Below are 8,562 nucleotides of genomic sequence, written 5' to 3'. Positions count from 1 at the left end.
TTTGTGAGGGGTGCAAATCAGCTCGAGATATGCAATACATCTATAGTGTTGGTCAAACCGATATATTTTTTACAATTGATTGAGGTTTTTTGTTGATTTCTGACATGCGTGGTCACAAATCCATTTAAGTTTACTATTAATAATAATATGCTACTATGCTACCAGAAATGTCCCAATTTGCTTCACTATTTGTTTTTACATTTTATCATACAGTGTTACCAGACATTATCAACTCATCTGATCATTTGCTGAGTGAGTCAGAAGAATAGTGGGAATTGTGCTGATATGTAGTTTTGCAATAATGGTACATATTGTACTATATTGTCATTGGGATCATTTGTGTTGAGTTATATGGCAAATGCAACACTAATTAAATGCTTTTGAAAGTCCTTTTTGAAATGTTCAATTAACCTGGCTAATTTAAGGTTACCTTGCAGTCAATTAGATACTTTTTATGTTAGTAAATACTGTGACATACTGTATAGCTAACACTAAATTAAGACTCGTAAGGAAATGCACTTTAAAGATACATATATTATTCTTAATAATAAATTAAGTATCAAATGCATGGTAAAGTGGAGCCCCATTCATCATTTTTAAAATCCTCATGTATTATTCCTAGTGTTTAGCTGAAATGCTCTACAGGTCCCTGCGGTGTGCTGTGCCGGAGTAGAGGACACCTTCACAGCCGTCTGTGGGACCTTGAGTGTCTGAGAGCACGGGGGACATCTGTGTCCGTCATAGCTTCGTCGGGGCGGAACGCTTCACAGGACTTTCTCTCCACCGCCCAGCGCAGCTCTGTCCAAATTGTCCTCTGTGTTTCTGTGCTAACTGGCTTAGCGCCTGTTTATCCCCTCCCATCCTACAGGGGAAAGTAGAGGACAAGCAGCCAGGCAAACAGAGGACACACATGTGTATCTCTTCAACTCCTTAACCAGGTTAATGTCCTGCTCTTTGTTTCAAACAGGATTTCCTGTTCCAACAGAAATGGTGTGTAAAGGCAGAAACAAATGAAGTGAGAACAAACTATGAGTCTGTTCATCCAGTGGATAAAATTTACCAAGATGACATTTATCAGTAAATTATAGGCCCTTTCACAGTTCCTAAAACATGCAGTTCCTAAAACCCCTTTTTCGTGTATTTGGATAGCATGGAGCTAGGGACTATTGACCGCAGTTCCTATAACAATTTGAGCTCGTATCTTGGGGTAGGGTCTTTTCCCTGGGAACCATGACTGATGTACATGCCAACTTGGCCAAGGCCAAGCACCATTTAAAAAACATAAAACGATTCACCCTCTGTTTAGATTTGCAGAAAACAGGAAAAACTGCATCAGCAGGCTGCACAGAAGAAGAAGGCTGACTACTGCCACACAACATACTGTACAGTATGCGTAAAGAGAATAAGGATGGAAGCAACACTGATTATTTTTTGAATGCTTCCTGATTCCACGAGCTTCTAGTTTGTCAGTAAACTTCAGTAGTAACTAAATAGCAATGCTGTCCGTTTTATGACTTTATATTCATGTAATAATTGGGCTACCAATGGGTGTCTTTCAGGGGTAGCCTCTCCAGTTAGTAGTTAGCAGAGCTGTTGTGTCCGAATGCGCCTTATATTTCACTTCAGGACTTTTTAGATTTCCTATCCAATTGCTTTGCTCAGAGCAAATAGACACACAACACATACACAGACACATAGCCCAGCCTTCCTGCTGCTGCTGGTATTGGTGGGCATACTCAAGCAGTGCTGGGCCCTGAGGATGAGTCCTCCTGCAGAAGGGCATTGTCAACAGCCTGCCTGCTCTGTGAGGGGTGAGGATGACAGGCCCTTAACGGCCGGGCCGCGGCTCCGTCAACGGTAGCGGTGTTGACAAACAAGAGCCAGCCCTGTGTGTAATGCAACTGAACATGGTGAGAGTGAGGGCGAGTGAGGGATACAAGTGTGTCACTGCAGGAAAAAGTGTGAGTGAGCAAATAGAGAGAGAGAGAGAGAGAGGAAGAGAGGAGGGAGAGAGAGAAGAAGAGGAGAGCAAGGAGGGAGAGAGAGAGAAGAAAGGGAGGGAGGAGTGAGCGCAGGCGAGGAGAGGAGGAAGAGAGTGTGAGCAAGTGAGGAGAGAGAGAGAGAGGAAGAGAGTGTGAGCAAATGAGGAGAGAGAGAGGAAGGGAGGAAGAGAGTGTGAGCAAGTGAGGAGGAGAGAGAGAGAGGAAGGGTGAGCAAGAAGAGAGAGAGAGAAAGGGAGGAAGAGAGTGTGAGCGAGCGAGGAGAGAGAGAGAGGAAGAGAGTGTGAGCAAGTGAGGAGAGAGAGAGAGGAAGGGAGGAAGAGAGTGTGAGTGCGCTAGAGAGAGTGTGGGTGCTGTGACACTGTTTGGCAGAGGCGTGTGATGTGCTGGGTACTTATCAGCACTAATGAGCAAAAGAGGAGACGAGGGCTTGTGTGTCCTTCTCTGTGTGCGTGTGTGTGTGTGTTCCTCTTACCACTGTGTCAGAAACGAGCAAAAAGAAAAAAGTATTTATACAGAGAATGCTGTGCATGCAGTTTATGACTCCGTGGAGTTGTAGATTTTAAATGTCACACAGAAAACTGTCACAAAGTCCACACTAATGGCAGTAATGATCAGCTCTCATAGGTATCATTATGTGTGTGTGTGTGTGTGTGTGTGTGTGTGTGTGTGTGTGTGTGTGTGTGTGTGTGTGTGAATGAGTTAAATATGTTTGAAACCTTTTCCCTGAACTGTGTCAGAGTAAAGTTGTTTTTACGGCTGACATGAAATGACAGCGGGGATTTTAGAGTGGCTGTCAGAGCTGTGCTGTATGTGTCATTCTGTGGGGTGCATGGGAGGGTGCATCCATGCATAATCTTGGATACGGTATGTGTGTGTGTGTGTGTGTGTGTGTGTGTGTGCACATGTTGTTTACCACCCTCTGAGTTTTCATGCTTCACACTTTTCCCAACAACTAAACTGCTTAGAAAAAGTTCAAGAGCAGCTCGGTATTGCCTTAGATGAGACCTTTCCATGAACTCTGTGAAGCAGAGATGGGCTGCTTTAGAGTAAAGAGAATCAAGTCTGTTTTATCATGGTGTGCAGCCGCAGTGCTGGGGAACAGAGGGAGCGTAATTGAGCACATTCACACAGCAACAGGCTGTGACTTCCTGTTGAAGCCCTGCTGTAATTGGACTGAGTTGAGAGGCGGGCCGTGGCCAACCCCCAAACCCAGTTTCTGAGCGCCAGACGCAGCATCCCCCCGACACACACACACATACACTCACCAAACACACACTCATACACACACACACACACTCATGCACTATAGACACATGCTGAGGAGGCATATGTGCTGCATTTCCAGCCCAGCGCTGACCTTGTTTGCAGAAACTGATAAGTGATAACTGACAAGTACAAACTCACAACCCACATTGGAGCTGCAGCAGGAGCTTGTAAAAAAAAGACTTAATTTAGTCTTTAATCTTCAAAAAAAGAGCCAGCAATAGCGTCCTCTTTTGCTGTCCCATCATAAAGACTACATGAACAATAGTACGACAAGAATGAAGCGGCTCTGTATGAGAGCTTTTGTTCCTGAAACTCTATCCGATCCTCCGAGTTCATTTTCCCACACAGTGACAGGTTGCATTGGCCGGCATTCAAAGTAACATGCAGCTTGTCATTTGGCTTGGCTTCAGAGAGAGAGACAGAGAGAGAGAGACAAAGAGAGAGAGAGAGAAACAGAGAGAGCGAGGGAAGAAAACCTGCTCAGTGCCCGATGAACGACCTCCATTTTTCTCCCTCCTCCACCTCTTCCTTCCCCCTTTTGGTGCAGTGACATCATCACAAACTCAGGTCATCCTTTCCCAGCCCAAGGCCAGTGCATCTTGGCGGTGCCCCCCTCTATCATTGCCTTCCATTAAATCCACAACCTCCCGTAACCTTTATTTGGGCTTTGCTGTACCTCTTTACAGCCGATGCTTCAGGCATTAGTTGACCCCATCTCTCTCTCTTTCTTTCTCTCTCCCTCTTCCTCTCTCTCATATCCTGTTCTCTGTCTGTCTTCTGCTTTCACTCTCTCTCACTCTTTTTTCACTCTCTCTTTTCTCATTCTCTTTGTGTCTCTGATGCCTCCCTGGTCTCTCGTTAGTGTGTTCACTAGGGCTATTCCCCGTGCCCTCTCTCCTCCAAGCCCGTGCTGCGCTGCCCGGCGTTGCCACCCTGGCTCCGACTTACAAGAAGTTTTTCTGCGGCGGCTGTAGTGCTGGCTGCTGACTGTTTGATGTGTGTGATCTGAGCTTAGCGAACTCTCACTGTGATCCTGCCCCTCTCTGTGTGTGTACAGTACAGTATGTGCTCAGAAAGCAAAATGTAGGCTGCACTTGTTTTTACCTGGGCCTGTATGATTGTGTGTGTGTTTGTTTGTGTGTGTGTGTGTGTGTCTGTGTGTTAGTGTGTTAGTGTGTGTGTGTGTGTGTGTGTGTGTGTGTGTGTGTGTGTGTGTGTGTGTGTGTGTGTGTGAGAGAGAGAGAGTGTGTGTGTGTGTGTGTGTGTGTGTGTGTGTGTGTGTGTGTGAGAGTGTGTGTGTGTGTGTGTGTGTGTGTGTGTGTGTGTGTGTGTGTGTGTGTGTGTGTGAGAGAGAGAGTGTGTGTGTGTGTGTGTGTGTGAGAGAGAGTGTGTGTGTGTGTGTGTGTGTGTGTGTGTGTGTGTGTGTGTGAGAGAGAGTGTGTGTGTGTGTGTAAGAGAGTGTGTGTGTGTGTGTGCACAGACATGCCTGAGACTGTGTGTGTATGTGTGGGAAAGAGGGAAGGAGAGAAAACAGAGTGAAAATGAGTGTTTCTTTCTGAAAAGACAACGGTTGCTCTTCCTTGCCTTTTCTATATCCATTATAAAGCCGATTGAAAATGGTTCAGTCTTGTGTAGTGCTCTAATTTCAGGGCTCCATAAGAGGTGCTTTTGATGTTGGAGATTCCACTTACACAATGGTTCTGGTTAAATGACTGCCCAAATGACCCCAGCAAAGTTTATAGCACATAGAGTGGAGATAAGTAATGAATCTATTCACTAATCTGAGTAATTCCAGCCACTGTGCAGGTATTTCTGCTAGACCTGTTATAGGTGCCCACTCCTGCCTGAAATGCATTCATAGCCCACAGCAAAGCTTACTCAGTGTAGCTGATATATTGCTCACACATTAATCCGCTTTGCTCCATCACCATCCCTCTTAAATGATAACAGAAGTTGCCTTCCCCCACCAGGTTTCATCGTGCACTTTAATTCTTGTTTGTTTTCTACCCCCTTGCCCCTACCACCATCAAACGCACCTTCTAAAACTCACTTGTGACATGTGTTTTTATGTGATAAGAAGAGTGTTTCCCTGTAGCCATTTGAAAAATAATTGAATTGACATGGCTGCCTTACCGCCAACTGTTTCCCCCTGTGTATGACAATGCGTGTCTCAGCAGAGGTCCCTGATCTTAGCCCCTCCTGGCCCACCACTGAGCCTCTGACCTCCAGAGGGAACCCATCTCACGGCCGTTGCGCCTGGTGGGTTGATAAATGCAGATGCACATGCTCGACCGCTTCCCTCCGCGGGGACTGTCCCCGTCTCACGTCGGTGCTGCGCCCTCGTTATGAGATGTGAAAACAGGCGCCCACATGCCGCTGCATACATTTCATGCGTATGGACCCTGGTGCTTTGCGCCTGGGCACAGATAGGGGAGATGTGACACAGCCGATGCGACACCTTCCGCAAAAGGGTACCCGACCCCAGCCGCGCCTGCTGCCTGTGATGTGATGGGGTCGTGAACACCGCTCGCCACGCTGCTGCATGGCTCTGATGTCCGCTCGGCCTGGCTCAGCCTCAGTCGGCCGCTAATTAGCCAGAGCGTGTCAGCGGGGCTCAGGTGAGGGGGGCGGGGAGCTGGGAGCCCTGGAGGCCGCGCTGGGTCACGTTGGCACTGGGTCTCAGGACACGACTCCGGCTCCAGCTCCAGATCCGGCTGCGGCACGCGCAGCTGGACACGGATGTGTCCCTCCAATGGTCTGCTGCCTGGTGCAGCTCTGGGGAGGGGGAAGCTGGTTTGTGCTTTGATGCACACTGGCAGAGGCTCCAACTCCTCTCACTACTGCCCATGAGTGTATGTTGGCCTGAGAGAGAGAAAGAAAGAGAGAGAGAGGGAAGAGACTTAAATAGGGAAATAGAGAGAGAAATGGGGCAGGGATGCTCCAATACACAGAGAGAGGGCATGACCAGTGGTGTAGTCTAGGTGATACGCAGGACTACGCATCATCATCTCAGTATACCCACTTAAAATAGGCAAGGATACGTATTAACATTTGGGGTTGATCACAGTTTACCCACTGCAGCTAACAAGACTACACCACTGGGCATGACAGCTATACAAAGTGGCAGAGGGTATGACGAGTGGGCAGAATATATACAGTAAGGGCAGAACGTACGAGGAGTGATGTGAGCGAATTGAGCCATAGATGAGTACAGACAGAGGAGCAAAGAGAGATGAGTGTGTGTGTGTGTGTGTGTGTGTGTGTGTGAGAGAGAGAGAGAGATAGAGAAGTGGAAAAGTGCAGCAGAGCCGGCCAGGCCAACCTCTGTAATAAAAGAAGCTATAGTGTACTGGCAGAGGGCGCAGAGCTCTTTGAGAGGGAGAGAAAGTCAGCCATGGGATTAGCGCTGATCCGTTCGATGTGATGGGGTCGTGAACCACATCCTCAGCGCCGAGTCAAGCCACGCTGCGCCAACCCGACAACCATGCCAGGGCTTTAAAGCCGAGCATGAAAGAGTGGCTCAATCCACACACACAATCACACACACAGCAGGGCTTAGAGCTCACAAGCATATGGCACATCTATCCAGGTCTGGATACCCTTCACCCACATGCCTCGGAGTCCAGCCAGGGCAGACTAATAGCTACAGATCTGTGCCCTAGAATGTGTCTGCTGCATGAGAGATTAATAACAGATGAGAAAGCCAATGTTTTAATCAGAGTTTGCTTCAGTCATTAGAATGATGAGCAAAACGCAGATCAATAATTGACCATAGATCAGCAGTGGAAAATATATAATTCATGACAGGCTTCGAAGGCTTACATAAATTGATCTGAACTTTTTGCAAATTTAATGAAACAATGTGTCAAACCTCAAGCCGAGTCATTCGCTGCAGTCTCACCATCGGCATTCGTCAAGCACAGCAATAACCGGGTCAGAGGACAAGCAGAAGGGAGAAATTCATTTCTCATTTTCCTCCACTCTGCACTCCAACCCACCCTCCCTCTCTCTCACTCTACTCCAATTAAGTTCTCTACTCCCTCTCTCTTTCTCTCCTTTTTGCTCTCTCTCTCCCGGTGTTGCTTTTACTCTGTGTCTTTCTTAACCTGGTATTTCCATTTTCACTCTTGCTGTTGCGTGGCAGGAGAGGCCTGTGGATTGAGCTTGTTTGGTACCCCTGCAGCACCTCTCATGATTTTGATTGAGGTGGCATTTCAAATGGAGATGAGGCTGTCTGCGCAAATAGCACAAAGAACGGTACCCTGTCTCACCAGAGACGGCATCTGCAAGGCCATCCATGCGTAAATGCTCCCTGCAGGACTAAACAATTTGTGTCCATCTTTTATACATGTTGGCATTGTTACATGGAGGAGTGGGGGAGAGGGATAGCCGCTAAATGGCCCAGCTGCTTGTCTTCCAGGCTTGTCTCTCAGGTTTATTTGCTGAGAGCTTGACAGAGCGGGTCAGGGGCCACTTTTGCTGAGGTCCATGTCTGATTGTTTTCTGCCATTTGCCTTTGTGATGGAGACTGGATGTAAAGCTCCATTACATACACACACACACACGCACGCACGCACGCACGCACCACACATACACACACGCACACATACACACACGCACGCATGCACACACATACTGTACACACACACACACACGCACACACACACACACACACACACACACACACTCGCCCATAACAAGGAGACTGGTGGAGGACTTTGTGCAATGGTGCAAACTCAATCATCACCAACTGGGATGGTGGGGGATTTCCGCAGGTCTAAGCCCACTCTGCTACCAGTCTCCATTGATGGGGTCAATGTCGAGGTGGTAAGCACCTACAAGTACCTGGGTCTCCACCCGGACAGTAAACTGGACTGCCAGCCAACACTGACGCACTCTACAAGAAAGGGCAGAGCAGGCTGTACTTCCTGAGGAGGCTGCGCTCCTTCAATGTGTGCAGCAAGCTCCTCAGGATGTTCTACCAGTCTGTTGTTGCCAGCGTCCTCTTCTATGCAGTGGTATGTTGGGGTGGAAGCACAAAGAAGAAGGATGCGGGGCCATCACCATGACACTCATTCACAAAGAGCACCTTACCTTACCTTATGCACAGAGGACCACAGGCTCAGTCCCTGCTTCAGTCATTGCAAGTGCACCTGATTGATTTAGCACCCACTATGTGGATACTGTTTTTTAGAATTGATTTAGATTAAGTTTTATTTAGTATAATTTGTATTTTAGTATATTTAGTATATTCTTTATCTTCTACAGTCCTTATTGCTTAGTTGTGTTTTTT

This window comes from Alosa alosa, chromosome 9 (genome assembly GCF_017589495.1).
Source record: "Alosa alosa isolate M-15738 ecotype Scorff River chromosome 9, AALO_Geno_1.1, whole genome shotgun sequence".
NCBI lineage: Eukaryota > Metazoa > Chordata > Actinopteri > Clupeiformes > Clupeidae > Alosa > Alosa alosa.
The sequence above is the reverse complement of the archived record's forward strand: the minus strand, read 5'-3'. Positions refer to the sequence as shown.